At 42.9% G+C, this 21,809-nt stretch overlaps 1 pseudogene; it reads left to right on the top strand.

Moving 5' to 3' along the window:
• The first annotated feature begins 256 nt into the window (after window positions 1-256).
• LOC118357724 (lethal(3)malignant brain tumor-like protein 2) lies at window positions 257-20,258 on the top strand (annotated as a pseudogene).
• The last annotated feature ends 1,551 nt before the right edge of the window (window positions 20,259-21,809 follow it).

Raw genomic sequence — 21,809 nt, 5'->3', positions numbered from 1 at the left:
AGGCCACACAAGCTTACAGAACGGGACCACCGAGTGCTGTAAAAATCGTCTGTCCGAGGTTGCAGCACTTACTACCAAGTTCCAAACTGCCTCTGGGAGCAACATCAGCACAAACACTGTTCGTCTGGAGCTTCATGAAATGGGCTTCCATGACCGAGCAGCTGCAGATAAACTTAAGATCACCATGCTTCACCATCTGTCAGTCCGACGGACAAATCTGAGTTTGGCGGATGCCAGGAGAACGCTACCTGCCACAATGCATAGTGCCAGCCTTAAAGGTTGGTGGAGGAAGAATAATGGTCTGGGGCCGTTTATCACGGTTCGGACTATATCGTTTAGTACCAATGAAGGGAAATCTTAACGCTACAGCATACAATGACATTATAGCTGATTCTGTGCTTCCAACTTTGTGGCAACAGTTTGGGGAAGGCCTTTTTCCTGTTTCAGCAAGACAATGCCCCTGTGCACAAAGTGAGATCCATACAGAAATGATTTGTTGAGATTGGTGTGGAAGAACTTGACTGGCCTGCACAGAGCCCTGACCTCAACCTCATCAAACACCTTTGGGTTGAATTGGATCTCTGACTGTGAGCCAAGCCTAATCGCTCAACATCAGTGCCCAAACTCATTAATGCTCTTGTGGCTGAATGCAAGCAAGTCCCCGCAGAAATGTTCCAATATCTAGTGGAAAGCCTTCCCAGAAGAGTGGAGGCTGTTATAGCAGCAATCGGGTAACCAACTCCATATTAATGCCCATGATTTTGGAATAAGATGTTCGACGAGCAGGTGTCCACATACTTTTGGTAATGTCATGTGGATCTCTAAGATAAGCTGATCAGAGTGCTGATCTCAAGCTAATCAGGGAGCTAACGCAAGTCTTCTGGGTCCAGACAAGGCTACTCATCACGGCTCACCAAACCACCGATCCGGTCTGCAACATATTCTCATCCTTTTCCCTCCACAGCGGTGTGTGAGACGTGTGGTTTCAGTGGGATCGGATACACCTTCTTTTCCAAGACCAAGCGTTTCTGCAGCATCTCCTTCTCCAAAGCCTACTCCTTCAACTGCAAGAAGTCCTCTATCCTGGCACGGCTGCAGGTGAGAGAGAGAATCAAGGCACAGGTGATGATCGGCCTCTAAGTACAAAATGTATTTCTGTGTGTACAGGTGGTGAGGCTAGATTTGTATAGACTTTATACTGTATAGCCATTTATATAGCAACACCCTTTTCGCCACTCCTTGTTCTATTTTCTAAAGGGAAAACCCCACCAAGAAAGCCAAGGTGCTGACTTAGACTGCCTGGTCCCCCCAGATGGGGAACATGATCGCCTCTCTGAGCAATAGTCAGGACAATAGCTCCAGCTTTGCTGGACTGGATGTTTAGACCACTTAGAGGGCTTTCCATTGCTGGGTTTTTACACAGGTGTTTGACCTAAAGACTCTTGTGTTTCTATAGTGGAAAAGCCACATTATTGACAGACACATACATAGACTATGTTAGTTAAAACATCACACCATTGCAGTCAGGAAGGAAAATACTATCAATAATTGTATGTAAGTTACAAGATGAAACATTTAGTTCCTTTCTCTGAGACTTGTCCAGTATTATCATCCCCTTTCCCTCTTGCTATTTAGTTATAGCAACAGGAAGCTTTGACTGGGGTGCTTAGTGGAGGAGAGAGGCTCTGTCACTGGTTCAGACATGTGAGGCTTCCTCTGATCTTATACTAACCTATACCATAAAGAAATTTGCATAGCAAAACATTTAGTATGTTAACCCCCGAGAGTCGATCTAATTAGCTTCTTTTTTTTAATCCCCATCAAAATCTGTCCATTTAAGCTACAGAAATCCACCGCATTCGCCGATGTCGCCCTTCCGCATCGGTGGTGAAAGGTGGCAGAGCTAGAACGGTGTTAGTTAGGTCACGAAACATCCCGAAAACCTGTCTTCACACGAAAACGTCTGTTAAGACCCCTCAACGGAAAGATGACTCTCACGAGCAAGTACGTGTTGGTTGTTTTGCCTCACAATACTAGTCTGTCAGTTGCCCGGTACCAGTTATAAAAATGAAACTCCAAGCGGGCTGTCATGTCCCTTTTTCTGAGGAGTGGCTTCCGTCTGGCCACTACCATAAAGGCCTGATTGGTGGAGTGCTGCAGAGATGGTTGTCCTTCTGTAAGGTCCTCCAATCTCCACAGAGAAACTGGAGCTCTGTCAGAATGACCATCGATTTCCTGTTCACTTCCCTGACCAAGGCCCTTCTCCCCCGATTGCTCAGCTTGGCCGGGCAGCCAGCTCTAGGAAGAGTCTTGGTGGTTCCAAACGTCTTCCATCTAAGAATGATGGAGGCCACTGCGTTCTTGGGGACCTTAAATGCTGCAGACGTTTTTTTGGTACCCTTCCCCAGATATGTGCCCCGACACAATCCTGTCTCGGAGCTCTACGGACAATTCCTTTGACCTCGTGGCTTGGTTTTTGCTCTGACATGCACTGTCAACTGTGGGACCTTAGATAGACAGGTGTGTGCCTTTCCAAAACATGTCCAATCATTTGAATTTACCACAGGTGGACTCCAATCAAGTTGTAGGAACATCTCAAGGATGATCAATGGAAACATAATGCATCTGCTCTCAATATTGAGTCTCATATTAAAGGGTCTGTAAATAATAAATACTTATGTAAACACAGTATTTCTGATATTTTTTATTCAATATCTGTTCGCTTTCTCATTATGGAGTTTTGTGTGTAGATTGATGAGGAACAGTTTTTATTAGTCAGTTTAGAATAAGGCTGTCACGTAACAAAATGTGGAAAAAGGGAATGGGTCTGAATACTTTCCAATTGCACTGTATTATTGAAATCAATCTTTTTGGGAGCCCAGATAATTGATTTATAAATCCCATCATTGGGTGGTTCGTGACTTGTGTTTGGCAAGGGACTCCATAGGCCAGCATAGCTGACCTCAGTTGTAAATATAAAAAAAGGAGTTGCATGGTAATGTGTGTGTCTTTCAAATCTCGGAAGGTTCTCAAGCCATTACTGTCCAAGATATCGGCAAGGATATGGATTCCGCATTTGTGCCATTGAGGGTATGAAAAAGGCTGCCCTTCAGATCACAAGGCATTATTGTGAAATATTGGAGTATAGGCATGCCGTTTTGATTCCTTTACATTGTTTGAAATTTTTGCCGCAAATAGAGATTGTGTGAGCAGAAATGGGACCAAAGCATAGTTTACATTGTTTAACAGATATATCAGTGAAGACCACCTCTTCCAGGGCAATAGGAGACACTGTATTTCTCTCTATACTCACCCAGTTGGTGGAAGAATCATGTCTAAACCAATTTAGGATCGGACAAAATTCTAGTGCCTGGAATTACAATTTTAAAGTTTGGTACAGATAGTCCCCCTACGTCTTTCCCATTTTGTCATTTTACCCGGGATCGCTTACCTTGCAATATACATTTTGAAACCACAATATGGATTTTTTTTCTCAATAGTAAGAAGGGAAGGATTTAACTACATAAATTCAACCGTGGCAATATATTCATTTTGACAATAGATCTGCTGCCGGTTAAAACAACTGGGATGTTAGTAGGCTTGGGCGGGTTAACTTGATATCGGTGTATTTGGAAAAAGCCACGGAATGGGTTTTCAATACAGTCAACTATTTATTTGACGTTTTTAAATCCATTTGAATTACCTGCAGTCAACTTGTGCAATTCTTTTACACAGTGGTTCCCAGACTGTGGGGTGCACAGTTTTTTATTGAGGAACTCAGCCGGCTTTAAACTTACTCTTGAAAGTTGTAATATTATAATTTCTAAATTGTTTAGTGCATCAGCAGTTCCTCTTGTCATGTCAGTCATTGCATACCTTAGAACGCTATTTATAACTTGTCAGAAATGTCCAGATCAACTAGCCAATGTTAGCTAACATTTTTTTTATTTAGGTTTCTTAGCCCATAGATATTGTTGTAATTTTGTAGTCAATTTTTGCTTTAGAACGGCAACATTTTCTTTGCACTCCATGACAAAATGTGTAGAAATGCAGAAAATGTGCTTTAAACATGCAAGATTCTCTCTACCAACGAGAGCTGTGAACAATTTACCCATATAAATAGACGCGCGGGACGTTCCCAAATGCTGGAAGGGAAAAGGTTTTGGAACCCCCGCTTTAGGAGATAACGCAGGTTGCGTTCTTCATTTCACCTGTCACATTATTTAACCTTATGAAGATTACCATAGTTTCCCAGAACAGTTGAGTCAGTGTCAAGTGTTCATTTGTAAATAGCACAACGCGAGAAAGCAGCAGGTGAGTCCATAGCATTCTTTATCTATCAGCAAGTCCCTGTTGTGTGGCGCACATGAGGTATATGCAATGCAAACATTTTTTACTGAAATCAGATATCTTATAAGGGCTTCCATACTCACCGAAAATGACATTTGTTAGCTATTAACAATGCTTGTATAACTTTATGAGCTGGAATTGACAGTTTTAGCAATTTGCTATTTTTCCGCTTGTAAGCATTTAGCTAACAGCGTCTGTGAATTCGATATTAGTTTGTGCTAATTTTGCTAGCATTCTGGTAATTGAGACCCAATTGTCTTTTCTTGCCTTTATGGCGCCCCTTGTGTGCTATGCCGGTAATACCCTAAATCCCGGTATGAGAGAAGGAAGGCATGAAGATATTGAAAATCTGGATGTTATCTATTGAGGTCGGATTGAATTGATTTGAGCGCTGTGTTAAAGTTTCTGGACATGGGTTTATCTAAGGAAGGAAATGTATAGACTAACGGTCAAAAGTTTTAGAACACCTACTCATTCAAATGTTTTTCTTGCTTTTTACTATTTTCTACATTGTAGAATAATACTGAAGATGCCAAAACTATGGATTAACACATGGAATAATGTAGTAACCAAAAAAGTGTGAAACAAATCCAAATATATGAAGCTGGTTGAGAGAATGCCAAGAGTGTGAAGCTGTCATCAAGGCAAAGGGTGGCAATTTTTAAAAAATGGGTTACTACATGATTTCATGTGTTATTTCATGATGTTAATGTCTTCACTATTTTTCTACAATGTAGAGATTTATTTTTTAAAGAAACCCTTGAATGATTAGGTGTACAAAAACTGACCGTGTGTGTGTGTACATACACTTACGTTGGAGTCATTTTAAACTCGTTTTTCAACGGCTCCACACATTTCTTGCTAACAAACTATAGTTTTGGCAAGTCGGTTAGAACATCTTTGTGCATGACAAGTCATTTTTCCAACAATTGTTTACAGACAGATTATTTCACTTCTAATTCACTGTATCACAATTCCAGTGGGTCAGACTGTGCCTTTAAACAACATGGAAAATTCCAGAAAATGATTTTATGGCTATAGAAGCTTCTGATAGGCTAATTGAAATCATTTGAGTCAATTGGAGGTGTACCTGTGGATGTATTTCAAGGCCTACCTTCAAACTCAGTGCTTCTTTCAGTGACATCATTGGAAAAATCCACCAAGACCTACAATTTTTTTTTTTTTTGTAGACCTCCACAAGTCTGGTTCATTCTTGGGAGCAATTTCCAAACGGCCGAAGTTACCACATCCATCTTTACAAACAATAGTACGCAAGTATAAACACCGTGGGACCACTCAGCCGTCATACCGCTCAGGAAGGAGACACGTTCTGTCTCCCAGAGATGAATGTACTTTGGTGCGAAAAGTGCAAATCAATCCCAGAACAACAGCAAAGGACGTTGTGAAGATGCTGGAGGAAACCGGTACAAAAGTAGCTATATCCACAGTAAAACGAGTCCTATATCGAAATAACCTGGAAGGCCGCTTAGCAACTGTTTGGCCATAATGACCATCGTTATGTTTGGAGAAAAAAGGGGGATGTTTGAAAGCTGACGAACACCATCCCAACCGTGAAGATAGGGGTGCTTTGCTGCAGGAGGGACTGGTGCACTTCACAAAATAGATGACATCATGAGGTAGGAAAATTATGTGGATATATAGAGGCAACATCTCAAGACATCAGTCAGGAAGTTAAAGCTTGGTCGCAAATGGGTCTTCCAAATGGACAATGACCCCAAGCATACTTCCAAAGTTGTGGAAAAATGGCTTAAGGACAATAAAGTCTAGGTATTGAAGTGGCTATCACAAAGCCCTGACCTCAATCCCATAGAAAATTTGTGGGCAGAACTGAAAAAGTGTGTGTGAACAAGGAGGCCTACAAACCTGACTCAGTTACAACAGCTCTGTCAGGAGAAATGGGCCAAAATTCACCCAACTTATTGCGGGAAGGTTGTGGAAGGCTACCTGAAACATTTGACCCAAATTAAACAATTTAAAGGCAATGCTACCAAATACTAATTGAGTGTATGTGAACTTCTGACCCACTGGGAATGTGATGAAATAAATAAAAGCTGAAATCACTGTTCTGACATTTCACATTCTTAAAATAAAGTGGTGATAAACTGACCTAAGACGGACATTTTTACACCTCTGACTTCAACTGTGTGTGTATGTGTGAATATATATGTATGTATGTGTGTGTGTGTGTGTATCGGAAATGTTTGGGATACCATAAATAGGGATGTAGATCTTATCGGGGTCTTGAGGCAGATTTGGTTAGATTTATTTTAGAACTTGAGATGGCGCTGAATTTGATCTTAAAAGTGTTTGAGGGATTGAGATACTTTATCTGGACAATGTAAGATATTATTGGCGTAATAATGAGGTGACATAATCCGTAGAATTGAGAGATGTTGGTGTAATTTCTTTCGATTGTCGAATTGCCAGGGGCTTCATAGACAAAAAATAGCAGAGGTGAAATGGGATCACCTTGCCTACTTTAATTGTGCTCCTAGATTTGTGTATTTCTACTTCGGAGCACATCATGTACTCCTTGTAAAAATAAAAATGTCAGCGTAGAGCCCTGAACTGTCATGTTGTATAATTATTGGAGACAGGCGCAAAAATACGTAATAGGGTTTTTTATTTTCTCTACCCAAACAGAAGAGCGAGGTGTAAATCTCTAAATAATGCACGGGACAAGACCCGTAAAACAAGGGCACAATAACACGTAGCATGGAAGCCAATACAATAGCACAGGTACTCACATGACCAACGGACATGGTAACAAGGACAATGAGGAACAGAGGGCACATACAGACACATACTAATCAGGGGGAATGGGAACCAGGTGTGCGTAATGAGACCAGACAGTCCGGGGTTGGTGGTAATGAATCCATTTCAGTGACGCCTAGAATGCCGGTGACGTAGACCTCCTGAGCTGGTGAACCGAATGTGCAACAGTACCGGGGGGATCCGTGACTTGAACTACGTATGAGGACAACGAGGTCCGGACCTCCGTCATTTTTTCTATGTATAATTTTGGAACTCCGTCGGGGTCTCACCTTACTGGTGAGAGTTAGAATAGTAGAATACAAAAGGTCAAATTTTGAAACTTAGTTGTGCATCAGTAGTTTTCCTCTTGTTATATGTCACTAACAGTCACTCAATTTGCTCATGTCAGTAAAACAAATGTAGATAGGTCAATTATTTTAGTAGTCACACATATCATATTAACATTGCATAAATCAAAATGACTTATGCCGTTGCTTTAAAACTGCATAAATGTCTCCCAACTCCATGGCAAAATGTGTAAAATTGCAGGAAATTTGCTGTAAAACTGCAAAATAATGTGTTCTGTAAAGCAAACTAATTTGTCTACTTTGATTATAAATATTTTTTTCTGCTAACAGATCCCTCTTTATACGTATTAAATTATCTCCAGACCACACTAAGACCCTGGTTACGGCCCTGCCTGAACTATAATAATAAATAAGCCGTATCACTCAGCATTTTGTGACAGGGCAGGCACTTTGCTGATTATTGATCTAGTTGTAGAACTGTTGATCTGTTTTTACTATTGCATCATGCATCTAAATTATTGATTTGAACATGCATTGTTTAAAAGATGCAGGTCACAAAAATGAAATGAAATTCAGCAATATACCACAATACTTCATACTAGTAATACATTTATTGTTTTTAGAAACATTACAAAGCATGCTCATCCATTTAAAAAAATGTTTTTGCAATTATGGCAGAAACATTTTGGCTAGTTAAAAAAATAAATAATAATATATATATATATCTCTATATCTACCTGTCATGGTGGCTGGTGGACCAAAAAGTAAGTAAATTTCCCACCCTGATCCCAACCCTGCAGGCGCAACTCTGTGCCCAGTGGGATGACATCACAGTGAGGTTAACGGTGGAGATCCTAAATACCAGTGCCACCCTGCCTAATAAGGTTTACTGGATCGCCAGCATCAGCCAAATACACTGAAACTGACTGATCTGAAATGGCACCCTTTCCCTAGAAGTGTACAACTTTTGAGTGCATTACACAGGGAGCAATGTTCCACTTACGAATCATACTGAGTCCTCACACTTGATGTTTCTTGTCAAGTACTGTATGTTACAGTTTACCTCTCTGTGGTCTAGCTCTTCCTCCCTCTGTTTTCCAGGCTACAAAGCTCGGTTGAGGTATGAGGGCTTTGAGGAGGACAGCAGCCTGGGCTCTGGAGACATGTACCCCATCGGATGGTGTGCCATGACCGGCAAGCTGCAGGTGCCACCACAGGGTGTGTGACCCTCACAATAAAGAGTATTATAGGTATTAACATTTTAGGTGAAATGTCAGTAAAAACAAACGTGTGTGTGTGTGTATATATCTCACACACACACACACAGTTGAAGTCGGAAGTTTAAATACACCTTAGCCAAATGCATTTAAATTCAGTTTTTCACAATTCCTGACATTTAATCTTTGTAAAAATGTCCTGTCATATCAAACGTCAGAATGATTGATTTTATTTAAGCTTTTATTTCTTTACATGCAACCAAATACTAATTCAGTGTATTGCTTTAAATAATGTAATCTTTGGTCAAACGTTTTGGGTAGCCTTCCACAGACTTCCCACAATAAGTTGGGTGAATTTTGGCCCGTTCCTCCTGACAGAGCTGGTGTAACTGAGTCAGGTTTGAAGGCCTCCTTGCTCACACACACTTTTTCAGTTCTGCCCACAAATTGTCTATAGGATTGAGGTCAGGCTTTGTGATGGCCACTCCAATACCTTGACTTTGTTGTCCTTAAGCTATTTTGCCACAACTTTGGAAGTATGCTTGGGTCATTTCCCATTTGGAAGACCCATTTGTGACCAAGCTTTAACTTTCTGACTGATGTCTTGAGATGTTGCTCCAATATATCCACATAATTCTCTTTCCTCATGATGCCATCTATTTTGTGAAAGTGCACCAGTCTCTCCTGCAGCAAAGCACCCCCACAACATGATGCTGCCACCCCCGTGCTTCAAGGTTGCGATGGTGTTCTTCGGCTTGCAAGCCTCCCCCTTTTCCCTCCAAACATAACGACGGTCATCATGGCCAAACGGTTCTATTTTTGTTTCATCAGACCAGAGAACATTTCTCCAAAAAGTACGATCTTTGTCCCCATGTGCAGTTGCAAACCGTCGTCTGTTTTTTTATGGTGTATTTGGAGCAATGGCTTCTTCCTTGCAGAACGGCCTTTCAGGTTATTTTGATATAGGACTCGTTTTACTGTGGATATAGATACTTTGGTACCTGTTCCTCCAGCATCTTCACAAGGTCCTTTTGCTGCTGTTCTGAGATTGATTTGCACTTTTCACACCAAAGTACATTAATCTCTAGGAGACAGAACGCGTCTCCTTCCTGAGCGGAATGACGGCTGAGTGGTCCCATGGAGTTTATACTTGCATACTATTGTTTGTATAGATGAATGTGGTACCTTCAGGCTTTTGAAATTGCTCCCAAGGATGAACTAGACTTGTGGAGGTCTACAATTCTTTTGGCTGATTTCTTTTGATTTTCCCATGATGTCAAGCAAAGAGGCACTGAGTTTGAAGGTATGCCTTGAAATGCATCCACAGGCACACCTTAAATTGACTCAGGCTAACTGACATGATTTATCAGAAGCTTCTAAAGCCATGACATCATTTTCTGGAATTTTCATCTTAGTGTATGTAAACTTCTGACCCACTGGAATTGTGATACCATGAATTATAAGTGAAGTAATCTGTCTGTAAACAATTGTTGGAGAAATTACTTGTCATGCACAAAGTAGATGTCTTAACCAACTTGCCAAAACTATAGTTGGTTAACAAGAAATTTGTGGAGTGGTTGAAAAACAACTTTTAATGACTAAACTTCTGACTTCAACTATGTGTATGTATCTCAGCAAAAAAAGAAATATCCTCTCGCTGTCAACTGCATTAATTTTCAGCAAATAGCAAGATTCAATAACTGAGACATAAACTGAACAAGTTCCACAGACGTGTGACTAACAGAAATTGAAAAATGTGTCCCTAAAAAAAAGGGGAGGTTCAAAATCAAAAGTTCGTCAGTATCTGGTGTGGCCACCAGCTGCATTATGTACTGCAGTGCATCTCCTCCTCATGGACTGCACCAGATTTGCCAGTTCTTGCTGTGCTATGTTAGCCCACTCTTCCAACAAGGCACCTGCAAGTTCCCGGACATTTATGAGGGGAATGGCCCCAGCCCTCAACCTCCGATCCAACATGTCGCAGACGTGTTCAATGGGATTGAGATCCGGGCTCTTCTCTGGCCATGGCAGAACACTGACATTCCTGTCTTGCAGGAAATCACACACAGAACGAGCAGTACGGCTGGTGGCATTGTCATGCTGGAGGGTCATGTCAGGATGAGCCTGCAGGAAGGGTACCACATGAGGGAGGAGGATGTCTTCCCTGTAACGCACAGCATTGAGATTGCCTGCAATGACAACAAGCTCAGTCCGATGATGCTGTGACACACCGCTCCAGACCATGACATTTTTACAAATTATATTTGAAAGACAGGGTCCTGAAAAAGGGATGTTTCTTTCTTTCTTTCTGTTTTTTTTGCTGAGATATATATATATATATACACTGCTCAAAAAAATAAAGGGAACACTTAAACAACACAATGTAACTCCAAGTCAATCACACTTCTGTGAAATCAAACTGTCCACTTAGGAAGCAACACTGACAATAAATTTCACATGCTGTTGTGCAAATGGAATTGACAACAGGTGGAAATTATAGGCAATTAGCAAGACAACCCCAATAAAGGAGTGGTTCTGGTGGTGGGGACCACAGACCACTTCTCAGTTCCTATGCTTCCTGGCTGATGTTTTGGTGACTTTTGAATGCTGGCGGTGCTTTCACTCTAGTGGTAGCATGAGACGGAGTCTACAACCCACACAAGTGGCGCTACCAGGAGACAGGCCAGTACATCAGGAGACGTGGAAGAGGCCGTTGGAGGGCAACAACCCAGCAGCAGGACCGCTACCTCCGCCTTTGTGCAAGGAGGAGCACTGCCAGAGCCCTGCAAAATGACTTCCAGCAGGCCACAAATGTGCATGCGTCTGCTCAAACTGTCAGAAACAGTCTCCAAGAGGATGGTATGAGGGCCCAACATCCACAAGTGGGGGTTGTGCTTACAGCCCAACACCGTGCAGGATGTTTGGCATTTGCCAGAGAACACCAAGATTGGCAAATCGCCACTGGCGCCCTGTGCTCTTCACAGATGAAAGCAGGTTCACACTGAGCACATGTGACAGACGTTACAGTCTGGAGACGCCATGGAGAACGTTCTGCTGCCTGCAACATCCTCCAGCATGACCGGTTTGGCGGTGGGTCAGTCATGGTGTGGGTTGGCATGTCTTTGGGGGGCCGCACAGCCCTCCATGTGCTCGCCAGAGGTAGCCTGACTGCCATTAGGTACTGAGATGAGATCCTCAGACCCCTTGTGAGACCATATGCTGGTGCGGTTGGCCCTGGGTTCCTCCTAATGCAAGACAATGCTAGACCTCATGTGGCTGGAGTGTGTCAGCAGTTCCTGCAAGAGGAAGGCATTGATGCTATGGACTGGCCTGCCCGTCCCCCAGACCTGAATCCAATTGAGCACATCTGGGACATCATGTCTTGCTCCATCCACCAACGCCATGTTGCACCACAGACTGTCCAGGAGTTGGCGGATACTTTAGTCCAGGTCTGGGAGGAGATCCCTCAGGAGACCATCCGCCGCCACCTCAGGAGCATGCCCAGGCGTTGTAGGGAGGTCATACAGGCAGGTGGAGGCCACACACACTACTGAGCCTCATTTAGACTTGTTTGAAGGACATTACATCAAAGTTGGATCAGCCTGTAGTGTGGTTTTCCACTTTAATTTTGAGTGTGACTCCAAATCCAGACCTCCATGGGTTGATACATTTGATTTCCATTTATCATTTTTGTGTGCTTTTGTTGTCAGCACATTCAACTATGTAAAGAAAAAAGTATTTAATAAGAATATTTCATTCATTCAGATCTAGGATGTGTTATTTTAGTGTTCCCTTTATTTTTTTGAGCAGTGTATTATATAGTACTCTACAAATAAAAATGTGGGGAAGAGCAAGCTTTTTTTAAGCAGTATCTGAAGGGGTGTTATACAGTGGGGCAAAAAAGTATTTAGTCAGCCACCAATTGTGCAAGGTCTCCCACTTAAAAAGATGAGAGGCCTGTAATTTTCATCATAGGTACACTTCAACTATGACAGACAAAATTAGATTTTTTTTTTTTTTTAAATCACATTGTAGAATTTTTATGAATTTATTTGCAAATTATGGTGGAAAATAAGTATTTGGTCAATAACAAAAGTTTATCTCAATACTTTGTTATATACCCTTTGTTGGCAATGACAGAGGTCAAGCGTTTTCTGTAAGTCTTCACAAGGTTTTCACACACTGTTGCTGGTATTTTGGCCCATTCCTCCATGCAGATCTCCTCTAGAGCAGTGATGTTTTGGGGCTGTTGCTGGGCAACACGGACTTTCAACTCCCTCCAAAGATTTCTTATGGGGTTGAGATCTCGAGACTGGCTAGGCCACTCCAGAACCTTGAAATGCTTCTTACGAAGCCACTCCTTCGTTGCCTGGGCGGTGTGTTAGGGATCATTGTCATGCTGAAAGACCCAGCCACGTTTCATCTTCAATGCCCTTGCTGATGGAAGGAGGTTTTCACTCAAAATCTCACGATACATGGCCACATTCATTCTTTCCTTTACACGGATCAGTCGTCCTAGTCCCTTTGCAGAAAAACAGCCCCAAAGCATGATGTTTCCACCCCCATGCTTCACAGTAGGTATGGTGTTCTTTGGATGCAACTCAGCATTCTTTGTCCTCAAAACACGACGATTTGAGTTTTTACCAAAAAGTTCTATATTGGTTTCATCTGACCATATGACATTCTCCCAATCTTCTTCTGGATCATCCAAATGCTCTCTAGAAAACTTCAGATGGGCCTGGACATGTACTGGCTTAAGCAGGGGGACACGTCTGGCACTGCAGGATTTTAGTCCCTGGCGGCGTAGTATGTTACTGATGGTAGGCTTTGTTACTTTGGTCCCAGCTCTCTGCAGGTCATTCACTAGGTCCCCCCGTGTGGTCCTGGGATTTTTGCTCACTGTTCTTGTGATAATTTTGACCACACGGGTTGAGATCTTGCGTGGAGCCCCAGATCAAGGGATATTATCAGTGGTCTTGTATGTCTTCCATTTCCTAATAATTGCTCCCACAGTTGATTTCTTCAAACCAAGCTGCTTACCTATTGCAGATTCAGTCTTCCCAGCCTGGTGTAGGTCTACAATTTTGTTTCTGGTGTCCTTTGACAGCTCTTTGGTCTTGGCCATAGTGGAGTGACTGTTTGAGGTTGTGGACAGGTGTCTTTTATACTGATAACAAGTTCAAAAAGGTGCCATTAATACAGGTAACGAGTGGAGGACAGAGGAACCTCTTAAAGAAGACGTTACAGGTCCGTGAGAGCCAGAAATCTTGCTTGTTTGTAGGTGACCAAATACTTATTTTCCACCTTAATTTGCAAATAAATTCATAAATCCTAAAAATGTGATTTAAAAAATAAAAAATTATCATTTTGTCTGTCATAGTTGAAGTGTACCTATGATGAAAATTACAGGCCTCTCATCTTTTTAAGTGGGAGAACTTGCACAATTGGTGGCTGACTAAATAATTTTTTGCCCCACTGTAATTAGAAGAACATGAGGGAAATTGAATTGCTCTTAATATATCAATATTGGTCGTGTCATTTATGGTGACTGTTATTTTATGAAATTCTTTCTCTAATTATTATTACTGATGAACTAATCATGTACATTTAGTTAACTGGGAAGTTGGGGAACCACGGAAAATCTTCAGATTACAAAGTTATAATTTTGCAAATATAACTCTAGATATTTTAATATTTGATCAATTAGTCTATCAATTCATTATTCTTTACCCTTACGCCAGTCTCATTTCAAGCATCGTAGAATACTTGGTTCTGCACAAACCCAGCCTAAACTATGAATCATCCATACACCAATTGGCTCAATTATTTATTTACGAACCAATTACAGAATATACAATACATCGTCCCTAGTGGACTAAACCGAAACAATTGGGTTATAACACAATAGATTCAGAGAGAAAAGAAGGGGGTTTTTGAAGGAAGACTAAGGGACTTTGGTCTTTATCGGACCTGGGAAGCTATTCTCACAAATACATATGCCACTAATGATCGCTCATTTGGAAAAGCAATGTATTGTATTTACGTGAAGCTGGTGACGTGAGGCTCTGGTTTTCCCTGTCCTTGGTGGAATCTTCCGGGTTGTTGTGTGGTCTGAGAGGATTATCTTACTCTGGAGATTGGTCCACGTCGGTCAGTGTTCTCGTACTAGATTTGCTACCTTTCCAGCTACAGTCTGTTAGGCTGTCATCTAGGACTCTGTTCTTCTTGAGTGATCAATAGTTCAGAGTTCATACCATTTCACATGTAGAGCAAACTCCCATGTTTCCTGGCCTGTAGGTTGACATTAGAATTAGCCCTTTTAAAAACGGACAAGTTCTCCCGTTATTTGGAACTTTGGTGACTTTGGGTCACGGAGGCTTTTATAGAAATGTAGATTAGGGGTTGGTTCATAATTTCCAACCAATGCCTATTCACTTGGGTGTGGCTACTGACTTAGTTAAACTTCACAGGGAAGATTTTCTCATTTTAAAAGTTCACATTACATCATTTTGCAAATAGTTTCATTTGACTTCTAAAAATGAACCTTTCCAGAAACAAGTCTCTCACCGTTGCCGCTTGCTATAGACCACCCTCTGCTGTGCCCTGGACACCATATGTGATGTGATTGCCCCCCCCCCATCTATCTTCCGAGCTCGTGCTGCTAGGTGACCTAAACTGGGACATGCTTAACACCCCGGCCATCCTACAATCTAAGCTTGATGCCCTCAATCTCACACAATTTATCAATGAACCTACCAGATATAACCCCAAATCCGTAAACACGGGCACCCTCATAGATATCATCCTAACTAACTCACCCTCCAAATACACCTCTGCTGTTTTCAACCAAGATCTCAGAAATCACTGCCTCATTGCCTGCATCCGTAATGGGTCTGCAAGCAAACGACCACCCCTAATCACTGTCAAACGCTCCCTAAAACACTTCTGCGAGCAGGCCTTTCTAATCGACCTGGCCGGGGTATCCTGGAATGACATTGACCTCATCCCTACAGTAGAGGATGCCTGGTTATTCTTTAAAAGTGCCTTCCTCACCATCTTAAATAGGCATGCCCCATTCAAAAAATGTAGAACCAGGAATAGATATAGCCCTTGGTTCACTCCAGACCTATCTGCCCTTGACCAGCTCAAAAACATCCTGTGGCGTTCTGCATTAGCATCGAATAGCCCCCGTGATATGCAACTTTTCAGGGAAGTTAGGAACCAATATACACAGGCAGTTAGGAAAGCTGTGGCTAGCTTTTTTTAAACAGAAATTTGCATCCTGCAGTACAAACTCAAAAAAGTTCAGGGACACTAAAGTCCATGGAGAATAAGAGCACCTCCTCCCAGCTACCCACTGCTCTGAGGCTAGGAAACACTGTTACAACCGACAAATCCACTATAATTGAGAATTTCAATAAGCATTTTTCTACGGCTGGCCATGCTTTCCACCTAGCTACCCCTACCCCGGTCAACTGCCCGGCACCCTCCACAGCAACCCGCCCAAGCCCCCACCATTTCTCCTTCACCCATCAGATAGCTGATCTGAAAGAGCTGCAAAATCTGGATCCCTACAAATCACACGGGCTCGACAATCTGGACCCTCTCTTTCTAAAATTATATGCCGAAATTGTTGCAACCCCTATTACTAGCCTGTATAACCTCTCTTTCGTATCGTCTGAGATTCGCAAAGATTGGAAAGCTGCTGTGGTCATCCCCCTCTTCAAAAGGGGAGACACTCTAGACCCAAACTGCTACAGACCTATATCTATCCTACCCTGTATTTCTAAGGTCTTTGAAAGCCAAGTTAACAAACAGATTACTGATCTTTTTGAATCACATCGTACCTTCTCCGCTATGCAATCTGGTTTCCGAGCTGGTCATGGGTGCATCTCAGCCACGCTCAAGGTCCTTAACGATATCATAACCTCCATCGATAAGAGGCATTACTGTGCAGCTGTATTCATCGACCTGGCCAAGGCTTTCGACTCTGTCAATCACCACATTCTTATTGGCAGACTCAACAGCCTTGGTTTCTCAAACGATTGCCTCGCCTGGTTCACCAACTACTTCTCAGAGTTTGGTGTGTCAAATCGGAGGGCCTGTTGTTCGGACCTCTGGCAGTCTCTATGGGGGTGCCACAGGGTTCAATTCTCGGGCCGACTCTCTTCTCTGTATACATGAATTATGTCGCTCTTGCTGCTGGTGATTCTCTGATCCACCTCTACGCAGACAACACCATTCTGTATACTTCTGGCCCTTCTTTGGACACTGTGTTCACTAACCTCCAGATGAGCTTCAATTCCATACAACTCTCCTTCCGTGGCCTCCAACTGCTCTTAAACGCAAATAAAACTAAATGCATGTTATTCAACCGATTATTGCCCGCCCATCCAGCATCACTACTCTGGACGGCACTGACTTAGAATACGTGGATAAGTACAAATACTTAGGTGTCTGGTTAGACTGTAAACTCTCCTTCCAGGCTCACATTAAGCATCTCCAATCCAAAATTAAATCTAGAATTGGCTTCCTATTTCGCAACAAAGCATCCTTCACTCAGGCTGCCAAACATACCCTCGTAAAACTGACCATCCTACCGATCCTTGACTTCGGCGATGTCATCTATAAAATAGCCTACAACACTCTACTCAACAAATTGGATGCAGTCTGTCACAGTGCCATCCGTTTTGCCACCAAAGCCCCATACACTATTCACCACTGCGACCTGTATGCTCTCGTTGGCTGGCCCTCGCTTCATACTCGTCGTCAAACCCACTGGCTACAGGTTATCTACAAGTCTCTGCTAGGTAAAGCCCCGCTCACTGGTCACCATAGCAGCACCCACTCGTAGCATGCGCTCCAGCAGGTATATCTCACTGGTCACCCCCAAAGCCAATTCCTCCTTTGGTCGCCTTTCCTTCCAGTTCTCTGCTGCCACTGACTTGAACGAACTGCATAAATCACTGAAGCTGGAGATTTCCATCTCCCTCACTAGCTTTAAGAACCAGCTGTCAGAGCAGCTCACAGATCACTGCACCTGTTCATAGCCCATCTGTATACAGCCCATCTATCTACCTCATCCCCATAATGTATTTATTTTGCTCCTTTTGCACCACAGTATCTCTACTTGCACATCCATCTTTTGCACATCTACCATTCCAGTGTTTAATTGCCATATTGTAATTACTTTGCCACCATGGCTTATTTATTGCCTTAACTCCCTTATTTGACCTAATTTGCACTAACTGTATATAGACTTTGTTTTCTTATTTTATTATTGACTGTATGTTTTGTTCATTCCATGTGTAACTCTGTGTTGTTGTATGTGTCGAACTGCTATGCTTTATCTTGGCCAGGTCGCAGTTGCAAATGAGAACTTGTTCTCAACTAGCTTACCTGGTTAAATAAAGGTGAAATAAATAAAATAAAAAATACAATAATTAGATGCAAACCTCATAACTGAGGCACCTGTAGAAACAGATTTAGGGTAATGTGTTAGGGTATTGTCTTTCATGAGGTCACAAACATTAAACAAAATGTACCGGGTCGTAGCTAGCGTCTCCACCGACAGTTTACACATTCTCCAGAATAGGAATATTGTTCAGTTCTCCAATTCTGGGATGGAGTAGAATTGCGTGGGAGGATCCCTTTGTCTTACTGTGAAACTCTCTCTCCATACTGCATGGCTAGGGAGAGTCTCTTTACGGAATTTATGACATGGGGGTTAAGTTGTAAAACTGCTCCCCCTTAACAGGAGAGGGGGGTTGTTCACATCTCTGCTAGCCAATTCACTGAAAAGGCTAGCGTCATGACAGTTGTGTCCCCTTTCTAGCTTTGCACTAGAGCATCCCAGACTAGAAGGAGTACCTGATGAACTGGCTGGTTGGAGCTAGAACTCTGCCTATGGATTTGTATATGAAAGTAACACTTGTGACAAACATACTGCCTTTTCTCTGTGGTAGAACCAACCAAATTACCGCTGCCCCTTTTTTCCTCTAATGACCCTTCCTTCTCTCAGACACACAGCTGGCAGAGTGTATGAAGGGTCCGTTCCGTACTGGGATGCATGTGGTGGACCGGACTCTGGTGAGCCTGGACGCGACTGGCGGTGGTGGACACTAACCGGGGGCCACCTCAGACTTGTCTATGATGACGGGGAGCAGGAGGCCCATGGGGAGCCCCTCTCTGACTTCTGGTGCCATATGTGGAATCCCCTACTGCACCCAGTGGTCTGGTCCAGCAAAGTGGGCCATGTCATCAAACCACCTGCTACGTGATTATATAAAACGGTACACTTATTCTTTTTTTTCCTTCTTTTTTTGATAAAGTTGAACGTTGATGATATTTAACTTTTTTTCCCCCAAACATTGACCACCCAACATTCCGTAAGGTGTACTGTGACAGCGTCCCCATGCTGTTTAAGAAGGTCAGTGTATAGACTGATCAGATGAATCAATATCTATCTATAGATGGAACTTTGGCATAGCAACAAACTTTTATACCAGAGTCAGCGGCTAAAGAAGCACAAATAGAGCGCAGTGTCTCTGCATGCCACAACTGCTTGTTTCATGACTGTGAACCTTTTATAGCACCGCTATGCTTAACTATGACCCCCCCCCCCACCCATAGCCCAGGACAGTGTACATGGAGGCTTCTTTGAGGTGGGGATAAAAATAGAGGCCATCAACCCTCTAAACCTGGGCAACATCTGTGTGGCCACTATACACAAGGTAACAGAAGATGAACAGGAGTTTGCTATAATGGCTACTTCTAGCTAGCAGACTAGTGATTCAACCTGATGAAAAAGGTCTCTTTCTGTCTCCGGTGCTGTTGGATGGCTACCTCATGGTGGACATTGATGGCACAGGTGACGGGTCTGACTGGTTCTGCTACCACACTATCTTCCATGCGATCCTACCCAAGTGATACTGCCAAAAGCACAACATACAGCTCACACCACCCCCTGGTAATATCCTATTCTCTCCTGCCTACTCTCTCCCATACTTTCTCGCTCTTCCTATTTCTTGTTGCTCTGGTTTACTTTTCTGGGCAAACGCCACCTGCTCAGTGAATCTATGATAAGAAGGAAGTCAGTGGTTCCCTATGCTATGTCATATCCCTTACACAAGTGGGATATTCATCTTTTCCACCAGGCTATGACTGGAAAAACCTTCAACTGGGCCAAATACCTGGAGGAGAAGGGAACCATAGCTGCACCAGTATGGCTCTTCAACACACTTTTATCTACCAAGTATCATACAGGTGACAAGCTTATAGTATATGGGCTTATGAGATGCTATTCGTACTCAGAGAGGTTTGGGAATTCTGCATCTATGGTGTGTATGCGTGTGTGTGTCTTACAGGACGGCTTGAGTAACGGCTTCGCTCAGAACATTAAGTTGAAGGCAGTGGACCTGATGGAGCCTCGGCTGGTGTGCGTGGCCACTGTGAGGCGCTGTGTGGGCCGGCTGCTGCTGCACCTTGACCTTGATGGCTGGGAGCCAGACTTTGACAAGTGGGTGGACTACCAGATATCAACCCTGTGGGCTGGTGTGAGGTCACAGGATACCAGCTCCAGCCACCCATTGGACCAGGTAAGAACTGAGGACTCGGAGGGATGTGTGGAGAGACGCACACGAGCACATGTGCACATGCACGAGCACACACAGGCCCCCACTATTTGCTGTTATATTGATGCAAGCTTTGAGTGTCGTTTGATTGGCATGTGTTGTTTGTGTTCTCCTTTTCGTAGATCCTGTCGCAAGAAACACAAGCCCATGTGGAAAAATAGTAAGTTCTTCCAAAACCATTCCGCACCACAGATACTATCTAAACCAGATAACCCGCTTTTAGATTCAACCATGCAACTCAATACTTATTCCTCTGTCATAACCCTCTCTTTTCCCATTCCAGAGAAAGGGATGGTTAAGAAGAAACTGGCAAACCTTATCTCCAAGAACCCCCCCCCCCCAAGCCAGCCGAGCAAACTGTCTGAACCAGAGGCTGGAACACCAGAACAGTCAGACCCCACAACTCTAATACAGTAGATTAAGGCTGAGCCTGAGAAGCAGGAGAGTGAGTAGACGCATACCCTTTCAGTTACAGTCCATACAAGATGAAGTTGATAACTTGGAAGATTGGGGAGATACAGATTATTATTGAATGCCTGTCACTTTTATTAATTGCTCTCAGTGTTTGTGATCTATCTATCTATCTATCTATCTATCTATCTATCTATCTATCTATCTATCTATCTATCGATCGTGGAGATCCTAACCCACCATCACAGCCTGAGATCACTACTGATCACCTCAACCTGAAGATCAGATGGTTTTACCTAACCCATACTTGGATTTATGGATTTCAGCATCTCTTAAATGTTGAGCTGTTCTCCAGTGTCTCTTTGTTTAACAGAAAGGCCAGTTGCTGTGACTCAAGTTAAGGACATTCGTTCATCCACTGATTGTAAGAAAACCCCCAGTATATATTTTTATGTTCTTTGTTTTATATCCATATTCCTTTCTTTGTTGTACAGTACCAGTCAAAAGTGTGGACACACCTACTCATTCAAGGGTTTCTTTATTTTTTTTATATTATCTACATTGTAGAATAATAGTGAAGACTTTAACTATAACATAACACACATGAAATATTGTAGTAACCAAAAAACGTGTGTATTTGAGATTTTTCAAAGTATCCCCCCTTTGCCTTGATGACAGCTTTCTCAACCAGTTTCATGAGGAATGCTTTTCCAACAGTCTTGAGCACATGTTGGCTGATTTTCCTTCACTCTACGGTCCAACTCATCCCAAACCATCTCAATTGAGTTGAGGTCGGGTGATTGTGGAGGCCAGGTCATCTTATGCAGCACTCCATCACTCTCCTTGGTCAAATAGCCCTTACAAAGCCTGGAGGTCTGTTTTGGGTCATTGTCCTGTTGAAAATACTAATGATGGTCCCACTAAGCGCAAACCAGATGGGATGGCGTATCGCTGCAGAATGCTGTGGTAACCATGCTGGTTAAGTGTGCCTTGGATTCTAAATGAATCACGGACAGTGTCACCAGCAAAGCACCCCCACATCATCACACCACCTCCATGCTTCACGGTGGGAACCACACGTGCGGAGATCATCTGTTCACCTCCTCTGCGTCTCA

This window comes from Oncorhynchus keta, chromosome 24, assembly GCF_023373465.1.
Source record: "Oncorhynchus keta strain PuntledgeMale-10-30-2019 chromosome 24, Oket_V2, whole genome shotgun sequence".
In the NCBI taxonomy this organism is placed as follows: Eukaryota; Metazoa; Chordata; class Actinopteri; order Salmoniformes; family Salmonidae; genus Oncorhynchus; species Oncorhynchus keta.
The sequence above is the reverse complement of the archived record's forward strand: the minus strand, read 5'-3'. Positions and strand labels throughout refer to the sequence as shown.